The sequence below is a fragment of the Manacus candei genome, unplaced genomic scaffold (genome assembly GCF_025592945.1).
Source record: "Manacus candei isolate 608988 ecotype Guabito, Panama unplaced genomic scaffold, ASM2559294v1 h1tg000018l, whole genome shotgun sequence".
Classification (NCBI taxonomy): domain Eukaryota; kingdom Metazoa; phylum Chordata; class Aves; order Passeriformes; family Pipridae; genus Manacus; species Manacus candei.
In genome coordinates, this window is record NW_026138066.1 from 6,450,026 (window position 1) to 6,475,095 (window position 25,070).

General features: G+C 39.5%; 1 protein-coding gene across 2 annotated transcripts in view; it reads right to left on the minus strand.

Annotated features, from left to right (window-relative positions):
• Window positions 1–20,272, minus strand: part of GRAP2 (GRB2 related adaptor protein 2) — a 42,969-nt gene extending 22,697 nt beyond the window's left edge. Inside the window, exon 1 of one of the 2 annotated variants that reach the window (XM_051784253.1) lies at window positions 19,871–20,272. The gene's annotated coding sequence lies outside the window, so the exon portion shown is untranslated. Of the gene's footprint in view, window positions 1–298; window positions 356–19,870 lie in introns of those variants that run through there. The other variant, XM_051784254.1, reaches the window with a different exon arrangement.
• Between the last annotated feature and the right edge of the window lie 4,798 nt (window positions 20,273–25,070).

Consider the following 25,070-nt stretch of genomic DNA (forward strand, 5'->3'; position numbering starts at 1 on the left):
TGCTGTGCTGAAAGAGTTGGTGGGGAGGACTAGGGTGGTAGGGAAGCACCTCCTTCTGTTTGCCCACCTCCTCCCTCAGTTTCCAGCTGGTCAGATTTGGCTGAGGCACAGGGATTTGTCCTGCAAAAGCACTGCCCTGTTGCGAAAACTGATAAACAAGATGGCCCTGGGATCCCATGGTCTTTCCCTACTGCACAGTACTTTACTTCTTCTTCCAAACCCCCCCCCCTTTCCTCCTTAGTACCTTTTTCCACACAGCTCCCCCCACTCAAGTCTAAGAACCATGTTCACCCCGTACCTTGTAGCAGCTCTCCTCTCCTCTGGCACTGCTAGAAAGCAGGAGGTGTGTTACCACCTAAGGGACGGGAGAGAAGGAGAGCTCAGCCCGAATCAGGCTCCTCCCTACAGTGACAATGTGCCACATCAGTAACGGGTCCACATGTGTGGACAAGGACAGTCAGGAGTGGGCACGGGGGACAGTGGCACATAATAGTGTCTGTCACAGGACACATTGAGGCATGGACAACTATCGGTCTCCAATGCTGGAAATATTTGGTATACTGCATATTTAAAATGGTAGTGTCAGCTCAAAAGGACCTGCCTTTTGCTGCTGCTTCAGCCCAGGGCGGTTTAACAGATGAATAAAGGAGGGTACTCTCCCTCAAAAAGTGCAAGTTCTACCCAAATAAGGAAAACAGAAATAAGCACAGATCTCCTAAGTTAACTGAGAAACCATAAGTCCGTTGAAAAGCATATCTTGAGGAACAAGTAGCTGAAGACATAAAAACATGCAATAAAATTATTTTCAAAGACAACAGAAGCAGGAAGCCTGCCAGAGTGTGTCTGTAAGGCTGACGGATGATTGAGATGTAAAAAGAATGCTCAAAGAAGATAAGAACGAAGCACAAAAACTAAATTAATTCTCTGCATCCATGCATCTTCCATAGGGATGCAAGGATGTTCCCACACTGGGGTTTTCTTTGCAGAAAAGAGCCAGGAGAACAATTTCAAGCTAAAGAATTGGAAGAAAAGGTTTTAGGAAAAAAAATCAGTAAATGAACAAGAGTAAATTCAAAGATTCTATATTTTAGAAATCTTGACTGAAATCTAAACTGAACATGAAATAGTAAAGGCTCACAATTAAACTGTGGCATGCAATGCAAGACCTAACTCAGCCTTGGTATTAGAAGAAAAAGCAGCAAACACAATGCCAGTGTTTGGGAAGTGTTTTGAGGGGATGCAAAAGGTGCAGGAGGTCTGATTTTTTATGTCTGAAATTGGTAGAAAGAATAATGAAGAAAAGAATTACTGGCCATGTGAGAGAAATAACATAGCAATTCCCCCTCATATAGCTTTTGTAGAAGGAAGTCGTATTGCACAAACTGACTGAGTTCTTCAAAGGAGCTGATGAGCATGTGGATATAGGTGATCACTTGATACAAAACTTGCATTTCTAAATCCTTTTTGATGAAGTCTCTCACCAAAGACTTAAAAAAGCCCTTTAAGCTCTCAAAGAATAGGAGGGAAGGTCCTATGGAGGATTAATAACTGATTAAAAGTTTGGAAACGTATTCATAAATGATCTGGAAAACATGAAGTGACAAAACTTATTGATGAGAAAAAACTGTAGGGTAATACAAATTAAATCACCACTCTGGAAAGACACCTTTGAGTTGCTGTGGATAGTTCTATCAAAGTGTCAGCTGAGTGGAAGTCAAAAAGGCAGGTTAGGAAGTGTCTGGAAAGTGACAGGGAACAAGCCAGAAGGCAACATCATGTCACTGTACAAATACCTGGGGCACCTGCTTGAATATTTGTAACCTGAATGCAGAAGCTAGTTCTCATGCCTCCATCTCAAAACCAGAGACAATAGCATTAGAAACAGTAGAGAGAAAGTAATTTAAGATGACCAAAAGAACGGAAAGCTTCTGAACAAGGAAGGAGTAACTTAGACTACGATTCTTCACCCTAGAAAAAAAGTTGTCAGAGGGATAAATGCAAAAACAATGTAGAAAATAACAAGAATCATGGAAAAGGTAAATAGGAAATTTTATCCATCATTTCTTATAACATAAGCACTAGGAATTCATTCCCAAGAGTGTTGGGATCTGGGAGGCCATAAGGGAAGAAGCTTTGACATTTACTTGTCCTGCTCTTACCCTCCTTCCCCAAACTGCTGTTGCTGGGCACAGCATCTCCCGCGCTGTGTGGAACTGTAACTTGACCCAAGTCATACTTTCTTATGAGCTGTGGTACTTCACCAAAAAACACCCCCATGTGCTAGTCCAAGACAATCGGTCCAGCAGCAGGCTGGTAGGTGGTAGTCCCCCCCCACACTGCCCTTTGGGGAGACAATTATCTCCCTGGAATATCTGTAAGTTAAAACACGGGGAGTGTGAAAATTATGAAGCACTCAAACCAGTCAGGGGTAGATACAATGAGAACTCCCTTTGAAGAGGATAATCTCCAATACATTTTGCTGAAAAAATATACAGTTGCAGAAAGCAGGGGGCCATAAGAAGAATACAGCAGCTAGCTCTTGCCATGTCATGAAAAGTTTTACATGTGCCTATCAATACATCAGGAATATAAATTTCTGTACAGGCAGGTGGGACACCAATCCTCAGAGTTTTCTTGGTTTTAAGCTATGTGCATTCTTGTGGTCTGTGGACAGCATGACAGATTACATTATATTACACATTGGAACGACCTATTTTCTCTGTTTCTACCATGATGTGATCTAATGGGCCCCCCAGCAAGAATGCTGCTGTGAGTTGTCACTCATGCTTGCTGCCTGACAATGTCACAAAACAATGGCACTGCCTGGATTCCTGTTGTGTATCCAGAACCATTCCATTATAATATTAAATCTATTTAATGTCAAGCCATAAAAGATGTGGCTTTCTATACTATAAACAAAACACTCAATAGTGGCAAGCTCCCAGTAATGAGAAAGGATAGGAAATAGGATAGAATAGGGAATAACTCTCTTTTGTTTGTTCTCCATTTCTGTGTACTCCTCCTCTGTCACAGTTATGGTAACATGTTAACCTCTTCACCTTGCAGAATACATTCACCACAGCTATGTTGAACCATATGAAGGAACATCCAGACATTTCAGCCATAAGTAATGGAGATACCTGCTTTTGCACTTAGGTGAGTGACCCAAAATAAATGTGTCTGCAAACATGCCTGAAAACTGCCTAAGAATACATTGTCTCAAAAATTTTAGTAATTTCTTGCTGGGCTGAAATTTTCAAGAGAAAAATCGTTTTCCAAGACACTTTATTCACTTTAGTTTCTACCTGGGGGCAGCTGGAAAGAAAAGGGAAAAAAAGTTATTTTCAATAAAATGCATAAATATCTTGCCTACTATGAATTATTTGAGTTGATAATATATGAAGAATTAAGTGGCCAGTTTTTGTTAGTCCTCAGTGCAAACTAATTCCCCGTGTTCTAAATTAGTTTGCCTCCAGAAAGGCAAATTGATAATATTGATAATATTGATAATCTAATACTGAGAGAACTGTAAGATGTCCCTCCATTTGTTATGGAGAGATGAAATACATAAGGATCATTGAGTCCAACTCCCTGCTGCTCACAGAGCATTGTATGGATGAACCTCAACAGACTTGGTGCTATGACCACTTCCCTAGAGAGCTTGAATAATAGCTGAGAAAATGAAGAAGAACAATAAATTGTGTCCAGGAAGTTATAAATCATAAGAGAGAGATATAAAACTTATTACTATTTTAAAAAGCATCTTGCAAACTAAGAGATGTGGTTCTGCTTCTCCACCTGTTATGCCAACAAGAGAAACAGAAGTCAAAGTGTGGAAACACGGGAGATTTCAATTGTTGTAAGTAATTGTTGTAAGTAATAACTCAGCATCTGTGGATTCAGGAGCATCAGGACTGTAAATCCACATAAAGCTGAATGTTATGAATGGAAGCTGTCTAGTCTCTCCCAATCTCCCATCTATTCCTGTTCCCACGTTCAGATATGCTCCTTACAGAGCAATTCATCCTCTCGCTGCTTTGCTCTCTGCAAACAGCTGCTCGGGCTGTCTGCAGTGACAGGTCATTAGTCGGCACTTATTTTTTTCGAGACTGAGTGCACAGGAGGGGCAGTGCTATAAAAGCTTCTCTGCAGAGCTCCATGAACTGATCTGGAAAGAGCTCTGTCCCCATTTGCTATGCTTCCTCCTAGCAAAGATTGCCTTGAAAGCTCTGTACCTTGTTGCTCACCTGCAACAGCCCTCTTTGATCATGTTCCAGGATTTTCAAAAAGCTCAGTCAACAGCATCAGTTGCACAGCTATTGCTATTCTAGTGCTGATCTCGTCACCATCACCCTCACAAACCACAGTCAGTTTAGCTGATATGACTACAGACTACTGCGCTTGCACATGTGGTACAACTATTTCAATTAAAGGTGTGAAGCCATTTCTCTTACAGGAATAAGCTTTAACTGTAAGAGTACCGTTCCAATTCTATGGGTGCGCCTGCACTAGGAGAGTGTACAACTTTAACTGCCTGGTCCCATCGATGTAGCACCATTTATTGCAAGGAGATGTGGCTTTAATCCTGAACAACAGTGTTAATTTGCTATTTAATTCATACAATGCTTCCTGTCATTCTGCTAATTGATCTCCAAATATACTCCCTACCATGCCAGCTGAGGAGCATCTCTGCACTTCTAAGAGATTTTTCTTTGGAAGTATAAGGCTATGATCCTCTACTTCAGAATTCTAAAGAAGTACTGGCAAACTTGCTGTCATTAGATATTTTCTTCAAATTCTTCCAAACCTGCCAACTTTCTCTTCTACATTCTCTACTCCATAAATCCTGCCACTGAATTGTTAGTGTCTCACTAGCAGCTTTTTGATTCTTGTCAGTCAGGTTTTCTACCTTCTACATTTGTATAGTGATTACATTGAGCCATGCTTGTGACATCCCAGATTATCATCTTGACAGCAATTACAAGATCACAAGAACTGAACTGTCATAGAACTGACTGGAGTTGCAGAGGAGAAAGGAGTAGATTACAACAGAGAAAGGGAAGCTTGACTTATTTTTCTTCACTAACAAATGATTCTTCTAGATTTCCATAGACTTACTTTAACTGCTGCAATGCTGCCCGAGAGTTCAGGCATGAAAAACCGCCTTACAGCTTCTGTGCTGCCAGCTGCTGTGAGGGTACGTAGCCAAAGCATGTCTGCTGTGTTCTGTAGTGTTCTGTCAGCCTAGGCCCATCAACTGTGTTTTAAGGATTGGCCATTGAGATCAAAGATGATCCAGCTCACTGTCAAGGAAACCTCTGTTCACCACATAGCAATTTGTGCCTTCACTTGGAAATCTAGACGAATCACGAGTTGCATGTGCTGCTGATTTTCTTCTTTGCTGCATGCAAGTGGTAGAGGAAGAAAGAAAGTGAAAGAAAGAAGAAGACTCTTCTTCAGTGATTGGAATCCAATGCTGGAGTGTTCAACAAAACATTTAAATTCTGCCTTTGATGAGCACCTATTGACTCAGTGGGATTTGCTAAGCTTCCATTTGAAGCTAGAGAAAAGTAATCTTACTCTTCATTTCCTCCCCCTCTCTGCACTACACCCCTCTAATCATGATAAATATATCTAAACATGCCTGATTAAGCCAGACAGACGATGTGCCCCTAATCTGAACTGATCAGTGCTCTGGAGCTGCCAAAGTGAACCTGCTGTCTCTCTATCAGACAGAACAATAAGGGGTCCGTAATGCAGCTCCATTAACTGCTTCCCACAGAACGAATTTTCCCTGACTGCTCTTAAAGAGCAGACACTTGAGGAATGCCGCCTGATGGGAAGTTGCTTTGAATCGTCTCTTTTGGCACAGTTGTCGAGCAGCTCCTTCTCAAGCTGTCCAGACAAACAACTAAAGTATGAAAAATGTAGCCGCTTCCTTCTATGCTACTTTCTTTTAAATCTCCTCATACCTTATCTTGCTAACTGCCTCTCAATTTTTCTCATCTTCTCTTGGTAAGCTTGAGGACTGGCTGATATGTGTTGCACTGCAAGTGTGTGGTTATCAGAAAACCAGTCCTGTTCCCACTGTGCATGTATGTGTATGTAAGCAAGGGAACTGCTTCTGTGTACAGGTGGAGCTTGCACTCAGTGAATTCACAACATTTAGGGCTGCAACAGACCACTGTTATCAACACACTATATCAATATACCAACGAACCGTGTGTGTTAAGCATATTTGCATTAATATTGGAGGTTCATTGGAGGATAAATGGATGTAGACCAGAAAAAGAGCAAAATGTACATCTCTGAATTTGTTCTGGAAGGTATGCACACGCCTATGCGCATCTGCCTTTATGCAGGTGTAGCCCTTTTCAATCTTCATCCTCTGAAAAGATCTACTCTTACTAAAAGACTGCAGTCAAGAGGGATCAAGTGGGCATCAGACAATGTTTGGGCTCTGTGAAATCCTGGGACTACTTATCCTAAAACTGGTCTTTGGTATAATTTCAAGTACCTTCAAAGCTTCTCCGAATCGCAGGAGCTGTGAACAGCTCTGGGGAATTCTGCTAGCTGCAAGTCAGATGGAGAATTACACTTCTCAAATCAATCATACAAGAGATTGGGATGAGGTGTGGCATTATATTTCAGACATATATCCTTTCAGGGAGGACTTTTCAAAAGTCACTTCTAAAGCAAAAGAGTCAAAACAGAATCAAGAATCTGGTACTATCAGACTTGATTAAAAACAACCAACCACAGACAGTAAAACCCACCTACAATTAGATCAAGATATTCCAAGGTGCTTTCCTTGTATTTGGGTATCTAAATATGGGAAAGAATACTCAAGATTCATTATGTCCAACTTTGACTGTCAGAGAGAGGATTCCAACATCCTGTTCTGTAAATCTGCGCTCTTGCACTGTAACTAAGAGCTGAGGAATTCTGGTGTTCATAGGGGTCTGCATATGAATACACACTGGATGTGCATGTGAATGGTAAATTCCCTTTGTGTACGTGCAATCACGCACTTCGCAATGTGAAATGGAAATCTAGGAAAAAATCTGTAAATGTTTCTGCTAAAATACAAGTAAGTTCACCTTATGTCATTGATTCATTTCCACAGCATTTAGCAAACTCCTCTTTTCTATATAAAAGATGAAAGATGCAACAGAAGGCTATAATTTTTTTTGCTTCGGGGCATAGCACAACCTAGAGAATTCATCACATTAAAGTATTAATCCAACCTAGTAAAAATAGTTTTTAATCTTATATTGGACTCTGTATTGGAGCAATACATTTGAGTAGGGATTTGTTAACAAAATGTTATGAAAATCTGCTAGTATATACTGCTGGGTACATAATACATGTTTCTTTGATAAGGTCAGCTGATTAAATTTTCTGTAAAATGTGAAGAAAAGTAAGATCAGTGATGAAACTACCATTTTTCTTGCTATCTTTTTTAAGATTAATCTTGCCATCACAGATAATTGTGCAAAATCTGGAATTCTAGTACTAAAATGACATTGTGTGCCAACAGGTATGATTTTGCACAAAAGTAAAACCTACAGTTAGCTCAATAAGAAAAAGTAGTTTCTTTGTCCTTTTAACCATAAATCTGTTCTAGTGCAAAATCGCATCTGACTGCACAAGTTGTGGTTTTTCTGCTGAAAAGTTTGTCTTGCCTCTTTTCCCTTATATATTTTTCTTCTCCTCTTGTGCTTTTATGAAAGAATGAAATACAACTGTCTAGTTCAACGTACAATTAGCTATGATATTGGAAACACAAACATGGGAAATCTGATAACTAGGTTTTTATGGCCCTCTTATCTTGGACATGTTATACATAATTTCAGCTAACAACCACCTTTGTTCTGAGAAGAATTGACACACCGATACACACAGAAAGCTTCACATTTAAGTAAGGACAAAGAAATTGAAATGCCACTAGTGGTATCTGCTTTGTGGTATAATAAGCACGGTTGTGATACCTTCATTGCATAATGTCACCACTTGCATATTTTACCTTCTGAGCTGCTCTGTTGTATTAACTGTTTTTTCTGCTTAATGGGTCATCACAGCTCAACTTCCATTTAAACACAGTACCCCTTTTACAAGACCTAAGTGCTACAAAACAGTCTTTCTATAAATTGCCGTTAGCTCATTGCATCCTCATTTGGGAATGGTTCTGAAAGGGTTTTAAAAGAAATCAATTACAATAATTCATACATTTAAAGATGCAACTCCAACAGTCAATCCAACTTTTCTTCTCATTATAAGACAAATGTGAATGCCAGCTTGTTACTATTCCTGGGGTTCTCTCTGCACAGTGATCATATCATTTTAAGTAAAGTGTGGAACATATTTCAGGTTTGTCAATGCATTTGGATTATGATACCTCTGAAATATAAGCACAGCAGCAGTTCCTGAATGATTTAACATGCAGACATTTTTACTCTGAATTAGGAACAACACATTCTTGTTTATCTTAATTCATAATTGAATTATAAAAAATTGGAATGGGTTCTCATTATCTGGAATAAAAATATCTGGGTCATACCATGATGTAAGAATATTGGTTACTGAAACATGCAGACTGAAACTTAATTAAACACAAAAAGTTCCTTATATGTTGATCAAGTCTGACATCCTACATTTCCCCTTCCCACAGTATGAGCACCATCATGTCAATGAGGCTCACTGGAAGCTCTCTGCATAACCCTTGTACACCCTGCAAAAATAATCACAGTCCTACTCCTTCAGTGCGCAAGTAATCGATTACTGCTCTGCTGCAGGGAACCACACAGCCTTCAGACTACTCAGTAGATTGCATGTGGCAAAAAGGGAACACTCTGCAAAGGGTGTGAATGAGTCATTCGACATTTCAGGTTGACTGAAGTAATTCTCCTACATTTATTTCTAATCTTGACGTGCTATCCATATTTGCATGTTAAGCAGGATGGGAAGAAAGAGATTTAAATTATTTGTTACAATACATGCAGGGAAAACAGCGGACTGCATGTATGTGAGAATGTGGTATTTACCTGCATTAGTGGGTGAACACAGTATCCTGTGAAGTGCCTTTTCTGCCCTCATACAAGAGTAGGCATTCTACATGCAAGCCTGAACACATCTCAGCAAAAGTATATTTGAACATGTGTACCTCTAGGGATCTGATTATAAATGAAAGATGTTCATTTGCAGTATGCCTGAACAGAGGAACAGAGGTCCCATGAGCATACTTCAGGTGACGTGTGTGTTGTGTTTTCTTTGGCAAATACAAATCTGAATGAGCTGGTCTGTGTACACTTCATGGGTACGCATGTGTGCTCTGTGCATGTGGGTGACAAGGATCACCTATAAGCATGAACAGGTGCCAGTGGAAGCTGGAATTTATACACTTGTCAAACATCATTAGCAGTAAGCCAGCTACTTAAAGATTTCCATGGAAAGGATACATGGCACCTTCTCAAAGCATGATCTGGCCTAACACTGTGCTCCTTCACTCCTGCTCATACTTCCAGTTCAAAGCGCAAGTTTGCAGGGAGTCTGACTTTTTATAGCTCACCATGAAGTCTGATTGATCCTTGCATATCCAGTAACTTTAAGCATTAAGCCATTTTAATGTACGAGATCACCTCTGAGGCTTAGAAGCCCCAGTTCAAGCACTTGGGTTTGAAACTTTGGACAAAGATGCTCACTTAGCTCTCATTTAAAAAAAATGTACCTATCCATGTGGAGACAGATTCTGCTGAAATGCCTCACAGAAGACATTTTCAAGGCTGTAGAGGCAAACATAAGATACTTCATGAGATATTCAAGGCTATATCATAAGGACTCAGTGCTTTAAACTGAAGATAGAGAATCTTGCTGTGAATATGGAATCAGTGGGCCACACGTGAACTTATTCTTGAGGAGATGAAATATCAGTTGGGTGGGGCAAGCAGAGTGCTGGTATCTTGCCTCAAGTTAAAAAGATAGTGGTTTGGTTTTGTACAGAGCCAATGATGTATTTGCATCCAGAGGAACAGACTTGCAGCATGTTGCATAGGTAAAGGCCATCACCAAGATCTGCACTGATTTGTCTTTTTTTTTTTTAAATGTCCAAATTATTGTGTCCTTGAAGTTGATAAGATTTGCTAACTGCATAAAGCACTGCAGATCCTCCCTCCCACCCCCAGTCTGCAAGTTATTGATGCCACACTCTCAATTAACCCTAGTGAGAGAGTATAGAATGGATGTTGTCTCTCTGTTTCAGTCATTTTTTGCTCAGTAACCGTTTACATACAAACCACTGAATGGCAGAACTTAAATCTCCAAATAAAAGTGCTTTAGTGGAAAAAAAGGTGCACATTCATGACTTTTGTATTCATATTCAGCCTGGTGTGCTTCGTTATCTGAAAGCCTAAACATTGGACCTAGTCATTGCAGATTCTGTCCCATTAAGTAGTGAGTGCAATTCTAGTTCAAAAAGTTTAGAGAAAATGTACTCTTACATTTGTTTGTGTGGCAACTGCAGGTATATTATTGTAATTCCAACTTATCCACTGTGCTTGTATTGGCTTTGTACAGAAGATAAAATGGAATGAGATGAAAACCCAAATTTTGTTAGTGAGTCCGCTCCAAGGCACACTTACTGAGGTAAAGGTCTAGCAGCCATTGGAACTGGTGATCAAATTAGGGGAGACAGCTACAAACCAGTTCACAGATCCCCACCAGCTCACTTAACCATGAGAGTATGATTGTTTTACCCTGGTTTTGTTGTCAGGCTGAGACATGGGTGTGTACATATTTAAAGCAGTCAGCTGTTGCATTCAACATTACATTAAGCTTTATGAGGGGAGGAAAGTATGCTATTTCTTCCACAACACAATAAACGTCATGCACATTTGTTCCTACAGTTATGCTCCAGAATATGCTATGCTGACATCAGTGTTGTCATCTAAGAATCATCTAATGAAGAAGAGTTGAAAGCAAAAAAAAAAAAAATCAAGGAATTGATATCTTATTGACAGTCTGTTGACTAGTTGTTATAGCTCTATGATTTTCTCCTTACTCTTTCATTGTCTTTCCTATTCGTAAGGCAAATTACGTGAAGCAAATGGTATTCTGAACAGAAACCAACAGGTCAGAGCCATTTATAGAATCATACAATAATTAGATTAAAAGGGATTTTTGGCAATCCTGCAGTTCAAGCCCCTGCTCACAGCAGAGTTAACTTTGAAATCACACAAGATGAGAATGTAACCTCATTTTTCTACAGTGACTACTCTAAAAAACCCACAAGTCTCATTCAGGCAATTATATAAATTATGCACACACCTAGATCAAAGACATATGGAAAATAATTTAGGTAGGAGATCTGCAGTAAATGATTTGAGATTTCCTTTCAATATACATTCATAGATGATATTGACTTCAGTGCTAGACTCCAATTATACAGCTGCATATTATCAAAACACACACTAAAATGAGGCTATCTTTACAATCATTATTTCTTGACCTCTGTGTGCTTAAATATTCTCATTATGTAACTTCAGAAAACTGATTATTTGTAGATGGAATTCAGAAAACAATACAAAAGAGGAAAGAAGGGGAAAATTCCAAACTGGAAAAGAAAAATTACTTTACTAGGCACAATGGAAAACACTATGTGTCATCTACCTCATACAGCTTTCAAGAAGGTGTTCCTCTTCTACATACTTTAGAAAATCTGCAGAAGAAAGTTTTGAGAGCTACAAACTGTAGGAACTGTGCTTCTCTCACCCTTCAAGATGCATTGTGAACGTTGGTAAGGGTTCTGCAACGAGAAAACTACCAGTGGCAAGAATTACTCATCACAAGATTTAAACAAGGCCTGTGCACTGCTACAAGGAGATTTACCCCTCAAAACACAGATTAATATGATTACTTCCATGATGAATGAGGTGAATTTTATCCAAATTGAATACATCTAAAAATATTATCAACACTACAATTCTGCTTCCAGGTGAAAAAAATCAAAACCCCATTATGCTCACTGCACTTCCATTTTCTGCTGTGGTTTCTATCAGTTTGTTCTGCTTATATCTAATTTACTTGTGATCAGATTTAAGGACTACAGTGTTCAGATTCATTACTATTGCATATCTTGCTGTATTTGATTATGGTAGGCTATCTTGAAGATGAACCTTGCTTTTTAGTTTAGCGTTACAAAAATGATTATATTTAATAAAGTGATCATCATTGTAAAGGAAGCTAATCTCCAAATATCCACAAAACATTCTTTGAATTTTGGAATACTGTTTTCTTGGTTGTGCTCTCTGAAGGTAGTTGGACTTTGCTCATCTCTGCAACTTACAAAGAAAAGAGGTAATGCTCAGCGTTTCTGAAGCTCAAGTCAATTAAGTATCTAAGATTGCAGAGCAGAAGTTGATGCATTCAAAACCACTTCCTTAAAAATGTCATGCCAAGATTTTGACTGAAAAGGGGAACAACATTTCAAAAGAACATTCTGCTCAAAAGCTAAAGAGCGTTTCAAACAAAAAAAGTAAAATTAAATATACAAATAGAAACTGTTCAAAATAGCAGTAATTCATTAAGAAAATAACCACTGTTCACTCCAAGAGATTCTCAAGGAATTTCATAAATCATGAATTAAATTCAGACTCACTTTAGACTTCTGATATCCTGATAGGCTCCAGTGGGGGAGTTTGCAGCAGTGCTTGGCAGGGGCCACACACTGCTGTAGTTCCTCCCTGGTGTGTCTGAAAGGATTACAGCTGCTGCTTTGCCTTCTCTTGCTAAAACTACCTAGCACTTTAATTAAGAAGGTCTGTTATGGTTCTTGGGGTTTTTTTGCTGCAGCTTCACTGAAAATAACACTTCTCTGGACACCCCTGGTATAAGTTAGCTGAGTTGGTAAGTCTGAATGTTAAAATATGATGATTGTGTGCTTTGACTCCAGCTTTACCCTAGAGAGTACTTCCAGTTTGGCTGCTGCTTTTCCTGACCCTGTATCCATCCCTTCACCTAACAATGAAATTCTTTCTCCAGTACTTTTCAGCAGTGCACAGCAGGTTAGGAGCAGCAGCAACAACTGCCCAATTAAAATTAAAACGTCAGATGTGCAGAAGGCAAACTGTACTCAAACTGATCTGCCTGGGCCATAAGGGCAAAATGCCTTTAGGCTCATGCAATTAGCTGAAGGATAATTGATGGCCACAAGCAATCAACCTACAGTTGTGGGTCTCATGTGCAAGAAATGTGCTAGGGCATGTCACTCAGTATTGACTCAGAGGAAAGGGCTTAATTCTGTCTGAGTCACTAACACCATCTCCTGAAACACTGAGGGTTTCCTTAGAAATCTCCCTGAAATTACCAGCTGAAATCACAAAGTGCTCAGAAGACTCAAAGCAGTGGCTACAAGTGTGCTACCATTCCCACTGTCTCTATAAGTTATAGTATGCAAAGAATGGTAAAAACTGTTTAGCTGGATGTGGAGAGGAAAGGATCCTTCAAGTGAGAGCAGCACCCCTGATGATTTATTAGAGCAAGACAGTTATAATACAGGTAAAAGCAGGTGTGGAGAGTTTTGAGGCACTACTGAAGTGATAGAAATCATGCCAGAAAAATGAATTCTTATTCTGGAGTACTAATGGCTACCTGAAGAACTGTCCTGAAACAACTCTCTGGGAGAGATCCTCATTCAAACAAGCCCTTCATCTTTCCTCCCTTCTACTTCCTACCTTTCTTTTTAGAATAGAGCTTGCTGAGACCTGGGTTTTCTTCTGCTATGATGTTGCCTACACCTCAAGAACTGATGTGTTTAGTCTCTTTTTTTTTTTTTTTAAATTTTTAAATAAAGACAGCTACTGCTTATTAAATTCCCAGTTAAATTATTACCTTGATGTACCTGTTAGAGCTGCTTTCCGAGGAGGTATATTGTATTGACCACAGCTAGCCACAATGCTATAAAATCCCGTATGTTTCTCCTGCCTGAGATGGCATATTGAGAAATATACCTGGAGTAAACCGCTTGAATATTAAAGCACTGCTTATTTTTGGCAATGAAGACATAACCTCTGTCAGTGCAGAGCACCCACTGTCGACAGTGTCTGAAAGTCAGTTCAAGCCTTCCTGTAAAAAAACTAATTAATAATAAAGCTCAGGATGCTTAAAGAGCTGACCCTCAGAAGCCCTGGAGATTTAGGAAAGTATTTCTACACCCATTCTGCATTTGCAGTTATTAATGAATGATTAGTTTCTACAGACATTATCTTGTGGTTGCTTCAACCCTGTTTGCCACATTGACCTCAACAGTTAAGGGAAGAAATCAGAACAATGACAAAAACTAGCTAAAAAATAAAAATAAAATTAATTGGTATGTACTATGGAGGCACTTGGCATGTCCGTGTACTAACAGCTAATTTGAGTTTTGCACTTAAGATACAGATTCGGTGGTTTTGCTGTGTATGAAAAGCACAGCATACATTAAGAATTACAGCACTTACTGTAAGGGCAAATAATTAATTTCCTGAGAAGTTACAATTAAATCTATTAATTAGTTTACTAAGTAAAATTATTCTTAAATATGGTTTTTTTAAGAAACTTGACACTTTGTGTTTGATATTTTGCTTGTTTCTATAGCCTTAATAATGGATTAGTTAATCCAGCTTTTTATTCTACTTAAAGATCACAGAAATCTTGCGTAGACAATGTAGGAAGATTTTTCAAGAATTTTTTAACTTTATGATATTTCTTACAAAAAAATCTCCCTTCAGAAACCCCCCAGTGTTTAATTTATTCCCTCAGATGATGCTACAAATGGAGACCTCAAGACACCTGAGCTGCGGACAGTTAGAATGGTCCTTTTGGAATGCTTGTCACTTCACACTTGGATTCTCAGTAGATAGTAGAGCCTCCACCATCTTTCAGCAGGGACAGTTGGCTTCACTTCTGTTGGAAACAGAGGGAAGCAGCTGCTGCTCAGAATGATGAAACTCCCATTGTGAGCAGCAGTGTCAGCCCCACTGAGAACTGCCTTGCTGAGATGTTGTGGGAAAGGAAAAATGTTTGCCTGAACATCATTTTAAGCTAATCTGACAACACAAACATTCAGAGACTTTCATTATTGAATGGGCTCATTACAGCAAAAGGAGAAGGTAGCGTTAAACCATTTGGGTATGTAGTACATGTGTCATTACTTAGTATACAGGAGATAGCAATATATGCTGTATCAAATCAGTAGGCAAAAGAGGCAAGTGCAGCACATGGCCTCTGCTGAAGGTAATGACATGATTATGACAACCTGATGTAATTTTTGGCAATGTAATATTGCATGTCGCTTCGTCCCTTTCTACTAAGAACATGAAAGTACTTGATGGCTTCAGTGTATTAAGATTCACCTTCTGTTCAAGATGGGAAAGCGTTTTCAGACTAGATTCAGTTCTTTTTGACAGCTGAGAAGATTGGGAGATTTGTTTTTGTTTGCTTTGATGGATTTAATCTCAGAGATCTGTTACACTGTTAGAATTATCAAGAAAGGATAGTCCAACCAGTGTAACGATAATACAACTTGAAACTTGATAATACCACTTGAAACTGTAAACTAATCATCCTGATAGAGTTAGAAAATGTTTGTTCCATCCCCGTGTAAAGCTCTGCACACTTGGTTGACAGAAGGTTTGGTCACCTTTCTCAGAATCAGTGTTTTGACTATTATTTGGGGAGCATACTGGATGTGACAGACGAATAGTCTGATGTGGTTCAGCAAATGCCATATACAAAGACTCAAAGAGAATGCCTCTAGTGTCCTGGCTTTATACACTATGTACTTTTACATGAAAAACAGTTACCAGGGCACGATTATGCACAGAGGCAATTTTAGAAGTTGTTTCACATCCCTGTTTAGATTGCAGGGTTATGGAGTGCTTCTCCAGTGCCAGAACTCAGCTGTATTTTGGAGTGCCTATGACCTGGAAACATGATGTTATTTATGTAGCTAGATTTTAAAAATAAAAAAGGAATGCCAGAGCTCTGGGGGTTTATGTTTGTACTGTAAGTGTTACTGGTGGATTTTTCATGATGAGATAATAAAAAAAAAAATAAACTAGAAGGAAAAAGGAAAAACTAGAGAACACAAGGCATAGAGTGCCTCGGGGAAAAAATGGTATGTTATTAGTACTTTACACTGCTCTGAAAAGATAAAGCCATATGTAAAAAAAGATTAGAGTTGGGGAGAAGGAGGAAGGATGGATCTTGGGAGTTCCAAGAGAGGTAAAAAAGAATTTCATCATGTATTGGCACATAATGTTCATTTAGGCATTCGAGTAATTTTCTTTCATCTCATAATATTTTGCAGTACCAACCTCTGATCTTAGTGCCAGGATAATGTGTCCATTCTTAGCAAGCTTATTCCTCAAAGGTTAGTCTCCCCTGCTTAGATATTATTTAAATGGTACTTTAGCATGGTTCTCTAACCAGCAGAACAATTAAAAAAAGTTATGGCTACAGGAAGAACTCAGACCCTTCCAGGATAATTTTTTTCATTCTCATGTATCTGAAATCCTTCTAGATACAGTATTTACAGCAACTATGCTTCAGAGATAGCATTCTGGGCTAAAGCAAAAGAAAAGAAGATGCCCTTCCTTTCTCCCAGATTATCCAGCTGGGTTGAGTTAAATATCCCTGGGACAGTAGTGATCAAACATCGAAGCATTTGAGTACAACATCAGCCCACTAGAATGGTTGTATCATGGGATTCAGTTTGTGTTTTGAACCATTTGTTAGCCTAGCTGATGTGACTACCAATTCTACTTGTGTTCGTGCAAGTCTCTCTCCCTCATTCAAAAAAAGTGCTCATTTAAAATAGTATTTAAAATTAATTATCACTATAAAATGCAGAAACAAGACACCCTTGTTTGGTGATGAAGAAAGATTAGGAATCCAGTTTCCAAGCCCAGCTCAGCTAAAGTTTTGCTGTGCATACCTGGGCAAGTCACTTCACGTCTCTGTACTGTAGGATGCATTGAAAAAGTGCAGCGCAGCCATACATGGAGATATTTAAATGGAATGGGGCACCAAAATCCATAAAACCTCCTCATCAGGAGACCAGTTCATTTTTGCAGATTGTCAAGTTAGTTTGGCTGGTACGGCTTTAGTGCTTCTGTCATCTCAATGTCATCACACTCATGTACCTGGGCCTGATTACAGTTATAAAGTGAGAGCACTCACACTCATCTGTCTTAAAAGCAAATGGGCAAAATGCCCATCAATAGGCAAAAATGTCTGTAGACATTAAGATGAAAGGCTTGTGCAGGAAAAACAGTTACTGCCATATAAACCCTGATGGTAATATACTTCCTTTCCTGCTGCCCAAATGTGCAAAGAATGGTGGGAAATGAAGATGAAAAGACTAAGAAGACTCCTTCAATGGAGTTCCAAAAAAAAGATTTTTGAAAGATATCACGGGATTTATGGATAAAATTTGTGCTGACTGGAATATGGTTGGTAGTCAACCCTGAGCTTTAGATCAAGCGTGTGACAATCATTATATTGAACATGTATGTGGCACTTAGGGACATGGTTTAGCGGTGAACATGGCAGTGCTGGCTAAATGGTTGGACTCAATGATTTTAGAGGTCTTTTCTAACCTTAATGATTCTGTGATTCTATATAGTCACTCGAGGAACCGAAAGAAGATAGAATTGTTACGTTCTTCTTAAACCAAAAGCAGACTCTGGAGAGAAGAGAAGAGAAAAAGGTAGTGGAAGTCGGGGCCTTATTATATTGTAAAAAGCTAAAGAAACTAAAATGACCCCCGAAGACCCAGGCATATCAACTGTTGGTAGCAATATTTCCTTACTTGTCAAACATATGGCATTTTATCTGCCCCAGTAGGTAAGTTCTTCTAACTAATATCAGAGACTGAACTTGCCAGTGAGTATATTTTAAGGTGTGTGTCTATATACATATATCTTACAGCTCCACTAAGAGGAGAATTTCAAGTGAAAATACTGTTAGGGAAAGAAACTTTGGGAAGAGAATGAAGACCATTTTCATTATGTCAGACAGTAAAAATAAACCAGAAGAGACTGCCTACAGCAGTAGTTCCAGATCTGTAGCTTAATAGCAGCCTCTTGCCTGCCAAACTTTTAGATATTGCTTGTGGCTAAAGAGAGCTGCTGTCAAGCTGCAAGTTGATGGGGAGAGCAAAGTATAACATTGTGCAGAGGACATTACAACCTCACTGCTGTTGCCCTGGAATCAGCAAAAACGGAGGGCATTGGTGTATGGTTACAAGAGTAGAATATAATCCTGAGGGAAAAAAAAGAAATTCCATGTGAACAGGTAAAGGAAGACAAACATGAAGAGAAAAGTAATGGCTATAACTTATAAAAACCAGACAAGCTTGCACACACGCTACATCTTATGGAAACTAATGCAAGAAGGTGCAAGAGATCAGGACAAAAAACTAACTTGAGCAGCAGAGCCCTGGCTTTCTGGAAGTTGCCTGTTTTGCCCAGACAGATCCTTCAGTCTTAGTTTAGGAGATGTGTGCAGAAGGGAGCGCTAGAGATGAAAGCAACTCCAAAATCCAGACAACAAAACTATGCTAAGTTTAGATGTGTACATTTCACATTGCATCTCCATCCATCTCCAGGTTATTCTGCTTTCTTGATAAAAATGGGAATGACACACCCTGCTATTTTGTGCTTAATCTCTTATCCGTGGGATTGTCACATTAGAATGTAAGAAAGAAATAGAAGTAAATGTCACTAAATAGGAAAGTAAAGAGAATTGCTTCACTGCAACATTTTTTCACTGAGCTGCTACTAAGGAAACATGGTTTCTCCATATCTGTTCCACAACTCATTTCGCCATCACATCATAGCCAGATTTTATGTCCTATTCAGAAACTTGTGAGAAGAGGCTAAAGCATGGGCCTCTCTCTCTTCCGCTTTCAAGTGGATGGCTGCATCACCTACAATCTTGCACATCAACACATAACTGATGGGTAACTCTTTCTTATCCCAAAACCCAGCTCCTCCTGTCATGCCCATTTACTAAAAGCTCAGTCATTATAAAACCTTTTTTCACCAGGCAATTATAAAAGGGACAGATTCTCCCACTGCTGTTGAAGAGAGTTTAGATTATTGTTTTTTCTAAGAAAATTTTGTACTGATAGGATGCTACTAAAATGTTTCTTATAGACTGATGTCCTTTTGTTCCTACAAGACAACTATTATGAACTTTATGTACACAAACACACATGAAACACACACAAGACCTTGCTATACAGCTCTATAGCACTGCAGTCTAAAGAAATGTCTCATAACGATATTGCATATTAGGCTTACAGTGCATCAAAAAGCTTTACAAGGACATTAAAAAACAATTGAGGAGAAATTACATTCATGCCTGACCCCTTAAGAAACCACCACATTCCACAGAAGACACCAAAAGGAGGGTCAATAATGCCAGATCTTCAGCTGCCAGAAGCATTTTTCTTTCTAAGCATCTTGCCCCTGTTGGTATGATCACAATGGGTGTCTCAGAGATACAATAGTCTGATCTCTGCCAGAGCAACCTTAAAGTTTCTGGGAAATCTGGATATCTCTTGTGCTCCTGACTAATACAAAGAAATTTCTCCATTCACTATTTTCTTTGTTCTGTTCCAATAAATACACTCCTCCTGAGCACAGTCCTGATCCCCCACTGACAAGGCGAAAAGCCTGATGCACCTGCGGTGGAAAACACACTGAATCTCAAGCCTTGCAGCTAAGACCTTATTTGTTTAACTCCACAGAAAATGTGATACTAATTTACTCAGCATATTTACCCTTAAAACTTCATAGTGAAAGAAGGAAGCAGCCAAGCAGATCTGTACCTTTGAGGCAGGTGGTTGCACTTTCCTGTTTCAGGTTCTGTGATGAGAGAAAGCGATGGGGGAATGGCACAAGTCTCATAACAACCTGTCTTCAGCACAAATGCTTAGCAAGGGCCAAAGTCTGGGGAGCCATGTGGGACACACAAGTCTTCACCCCAGCATCTCAGCCTCTCCCTCCTGAAGCACAGCCAATCAAGCTAGTAGGGTGCAAACCACAAACCACGCAGGAACTCACAGGCACGGCAGCTCACCGAGCCTGTGAGTGGCTCATCAGCTTAGAGTGGTTTTATTCTTTTACTGTGAGGGAAACTGCTCTAGAGCAGTTTCTCTGAATGCTACAGCTGTGCTGGGGCACCTCATAACTTGCTCGATGCTGAGTTCTTTAATATATCTGTCTGGAAAACACTGGCCCCTTTGGACAGAAGTAGTGATCCCCAAGAGCAAGCCATCAAAGGTCTAAAATGCACCCTCTTTTCTGTTATGGGGGGACAGCAGTGGCCATAAACTATCAGCATCTGAATTCGTGAAGCACCTCTCCTGCTACACACCCCATTTGATGCGACAGAATCTATGGGTGTATATGCACGGGGCACCCACATGTGAAGATGCACTTGGATCTGTGTAAGCAAACACAGGCAAATGCAACAATCATCTTGTGCCTGTGTAGGCACAGACCAAGAGAGAGTTGATATATCGAGTGTCCAGGATTTCATCAGATTGAGGGATTAGTGTGAACCAGGGGGCTGTCTTCAAGCTGTGAGAAAAAGAGTTATGAAAATCTGATTCGTACAAGAACACAGAAAAGGCACATTTGCCTATTTAGTTGCTGTATCAGTTGGGTTGCCAGCAGGGTTGTATTGCAGTGGCCTGGACAAGAGTGACTGAGGTCTGCCCAGCTGACTGATGATTTGTCTGGGCTGTGCACCTTTCAGATCTGTGGTAGTATCTTAAGGATATAAGAATAGAACTTTCTTCTCCTCAGGTGAGCAATGGCTGAAAAGACACTGCTGGGTTACTGCACTAAACTACCCCCCCACCACTACAGAAAATGGAAGGGGTCTCCCATTCCTCACAGCAGGGGCTGGAAGATGGGGGGGAGGGGCCTGATGCGTGATTGACAGCCCCTCTGGATGCAAGCAGCCTATGGGAGAGGGGAGGGCTGGTTAAAAGCATTCTGATTGGATTAACAGAGAAAGGGGTGGGGCATTTGCAAATGATTGGCAGCAGTTTGAAACCTGGGGGGGGGGGGGAGAGAGGGGAGGGAAGCTGATCCCAGAATCTCTGCTGTTCCCACTGCTGGAAGAGGGGATAAATAGAGGGTGGTGCTGGTGGTGTGAGTGCATCCACCTATATCAGCCTCATGGTTAACTCCAAGCATTAATTACACAGTTACCCCTGCACTATGCTCATCCTGCTGGGGCTTGGCCTCTGGAAGGCTGTTTCCTCCCACCTTCCCTGCCCTCCAGAGCTCCCTTCTCATGCCTAAGGGCTGCCAGGGATCAGCAGGGTCTCTGTGGGAGGAGGAGCATGGGTGGTTGGAAAAATGATTGCTACTGGAGAGCAGAAAGCCTCTGGCCTTAGGAAACACAAGCCCTTGCCCTGGCCCATGGGCTGCCAGGTGTGGTGCCTGTGGCTGTTAACATGAGGCATTTCAGAGAAAGTAAAAAGGACTTGACATCAAGTTAAATTTCTCCCTGCAGCCACCACTCTAGGACCACTTAAAATCATAGCCTAAAAACATCATCTAAATTCTGTCGGGGAGCTGTAAGCCGTGAAAGGGCCGTTTGCTGCAGCTGAAATAGATTCATAAATTATCAAGTTCTTGAGCCAGTGAGATCCACATGCCCCAAGTTCTTGAGGCCACTTTTCTTGACTTTGTACTGTTTCCTTGAGTATGGTTCAGCGCCTGGCCAAATGGTCCGTGCCTTTTCCATCCTATTGCTCAAAAGCAGCAGAAAAAATATTTTCACTCCTAATTATTGTTGACTTTGTAGAACAAGCAGCCAGACTGCTCAGGTTCAATCTGTGTTCTTCAAAAGAGCACAGGTGTTACAAAGAGAAATGGGCAAAATTTTATTGATAACATTGAACTATCTAATATTGAAAAAACTATTCTTAACTGTATCTTTTGTCCAAAAAATTACAAAGAACAATTAAGATGTTTTATGAATTGCTATTAAATTACTCTTTTGCCATTTTTAATGGTTTAAGTACTTCCAATATAAAAGATTCTGGTTTTCCATCTTAAACCAGTTCTTTATCTCAAAATCTACTTCGATTTGAGTAAAAAGGGTAAAAACAGATTAAACAATATACAATGTTTTGGGGAAAAGCACAACTTTCCATTTGATAAAGATAAAAAATATTTTTTCTTTTGCATTAGGGACATCAATCTTGCAAGCAAACTGAAAATCAGTTATATATGCAGCATTGTAGCATTAATCACATGGAGCTGGCTGAAGAACAGAGACACAGAATGCAAGAATCAAATGCTGATATCTTGTTTACTAATGCTAAGACCTATACAGTGTTCAGCTTCATTTATATGGCACAATTTGTCTGACATTACCTGACAAACAAAAGCAAAAGACTGGAAATTAATGCAGGGCTGTATCCAGTCTTCAGGCTTTATAGTCTCAATTGATCAATTTGAATATTATTTAAATACAAACATCTACCAAATTTTATATTTCAGGCTTTTTTTTTTTTTTGATTGTGTTTTGCTTTGGTCAGAGGAAGATCTTTTAGGCTAATAACTTGTTTTAATCATGATTCAACTCTTTTGACATAATGCCACCAAAATACTGGTATTGTATTGCTATGTCAGTTAGTAAATTCTTTTTATACCTCTGGAATATTCCTGAGCTCCTGAAGTGAGGGGGAAGGCTATGCCAGCATTGTTCATGTTGTTCTTTTTGTATATGTATAGAACTTCAAGCTGTCACTCTTGGACTTTTCACCACTTACTAAAAGCAAAGAAAGAGAAGAAAGCATTGCATACTCATCAAAATCCTAGACCTACAAAATAGAAACCATGGGGGCACCCAGATAAGGGAAACATAGGTACCAAGTTTTCTGTAAAGCAAGGTATGATTGCAAGAGGATTAGCTAATCAATTTGTAAAACAAAGCAAATCAATGTATGCTGCCATATAACCAATGTCACAGTGCCACTCTGACAGAGAGAGAAACATACAAAGGGAAAGGAGGAACCTCATGATTGATGTTTTTAATAGCTTCATTGAAACACATGATAAAATCAGATTCTCTCAGCAGGAGACAGACAGATATAAATGGACTCCATCTGAAGCGCAAACAACAAAAAGACACAGGGAATTGTAAAACATACAGCACCCTCCTCATAAAGATCTCAATTTCTCTCATCCAAGTGTTTGCAACTGTTTCTCCCTGTGAAATCCTAATTAAACCAGTATTTTTCCCGTTTAAGTAATTTGAAAATGTGTGTAGTTTGATAAAAAGGTTAATTAGCTCTATTCTTTAAAAAATTGAAAAGGTACCATTTTGATCTTTTGCTTGAAATTCATGTCTATCCTTGCATTAAAAGTATTCCTCAATCTGGACTGTGGTAGCTCGCAGACAGGAGAAACATACTCATAAGGGGGGGCTGTAGGGAGGCGCCTCAGATGGAAACCAAACATTTATCATAAGTTTTAATATTTTTACTTTTTGTTCTCCTAAAGTGTACTACAGATTGTTTTTCTTCTGGAGGCTGGGTGTTTTTCAAGGCTTGAAATCAAATTGATACATGATGAAGATGGACCTTCTCTGGTGACTTAGATGGGAATTGCACAGAATTCTATCCAGCCTGATACTAACCAATAAAAGCAAGGGATAGGAACAGGAACATCACAAAAAGCTATGAAATGACAATTCACAGGCATCATTTAAATCATTTGGAGGCTGCATTCCCTTTTTATGCTGTTGCTGACCAAAATGCACTTCCTATTGAGTGTACCAGCTGTGAAAGATGACAGATCCAAGCTGATTGGTCTAGAAAAATTGTTGTTACTGTTTAGCAGAGCAATTCATAGACAAATGGAAGTTCTTGTTTTAATTCCTTCACCTCTCTGCTCTGGTTTAGAGCCCTTCAACAATTCCTTAGACAGAAGGATTGCAATAGATTGACATGAGACATTTCCTTCCCTTCTCCCTAGTTGCAGATATTGTCCTTTTGCTGTAATGTAACTTTCACTGACTCTGACATTGGCACTTGGATCTTGTTATAGATATATGCTATATATTGATATATATTGATATATGCTCAAAATGCTAGCTTTGTTAGCACCAAAGTCAATTGAAGCAGTGATTTAATAGTTGAAAGTAAGTTTAAACAAACTTACTGGAAAATAAAATTATCCATTTCTTCTTTTACTTGCTAGGGCTCCCAGTGCTCTGGGTTGACTATTCATTGTGTTTTCAACCTGTAAATGTCAAAGCACTTAATTATTATCGCATACATTATTGAGTAGAACCAAGCCACTTTCCTTCTAGTGTAATATCAAACATGATATCTTGCCAATAGGAGAGGCTAGGCATATTTTCTGTATTTTCTCCTTGGGTCTGTTATGGTTGCTGTATTTTTGGTTAAGGTCAGTTGAATGTGACCAAAAGGTTATTGCAGAAAGTAATCTCCAGTCCTCCTGTTCATTAATTTTGCTACCATGGAATCCTGATTTTGGCTGCCTTACACAGATGAGAAATGGAGGATGAAATTATTTCTGTCTCTGTTTCTTTCTCCAGAATTTTAAGTGTATGATATCACAGAATCGTAGATATCATGAACACTTCTGCCAGCTCCGTTAGTATCCCTGAGTGGATACCATCCAGCTGCAGAGACTTGAGTGTGTCTAGGTAGTGTAGCAGGCCATTTCCCCTTGTGTTATGAGGGACTTAATTCTGATCTCTGTCCCTGTCTTCCAGCTCGGGGGTATGGGTACCTGCAGGCTGAGGTAAAGAAGGCATCAAGTATCTCAGCCTTTTCCTCATCCTTTGTCACAATGTTTCCCTCTATGTCCAAAAAAGGCTGGAGGTTCTCCTTGGTCCTCCTTCTGTTGGTGATGTATTAATATAAACATTTTTTATTGTCTTTCATGGCAGTAGCCAGATTAAGTTCTGGTTGGACTTTGGCCCTTCTAATTTTCTCCCTACATAACCTCATAACATCTTTGTAATCCTCCTGA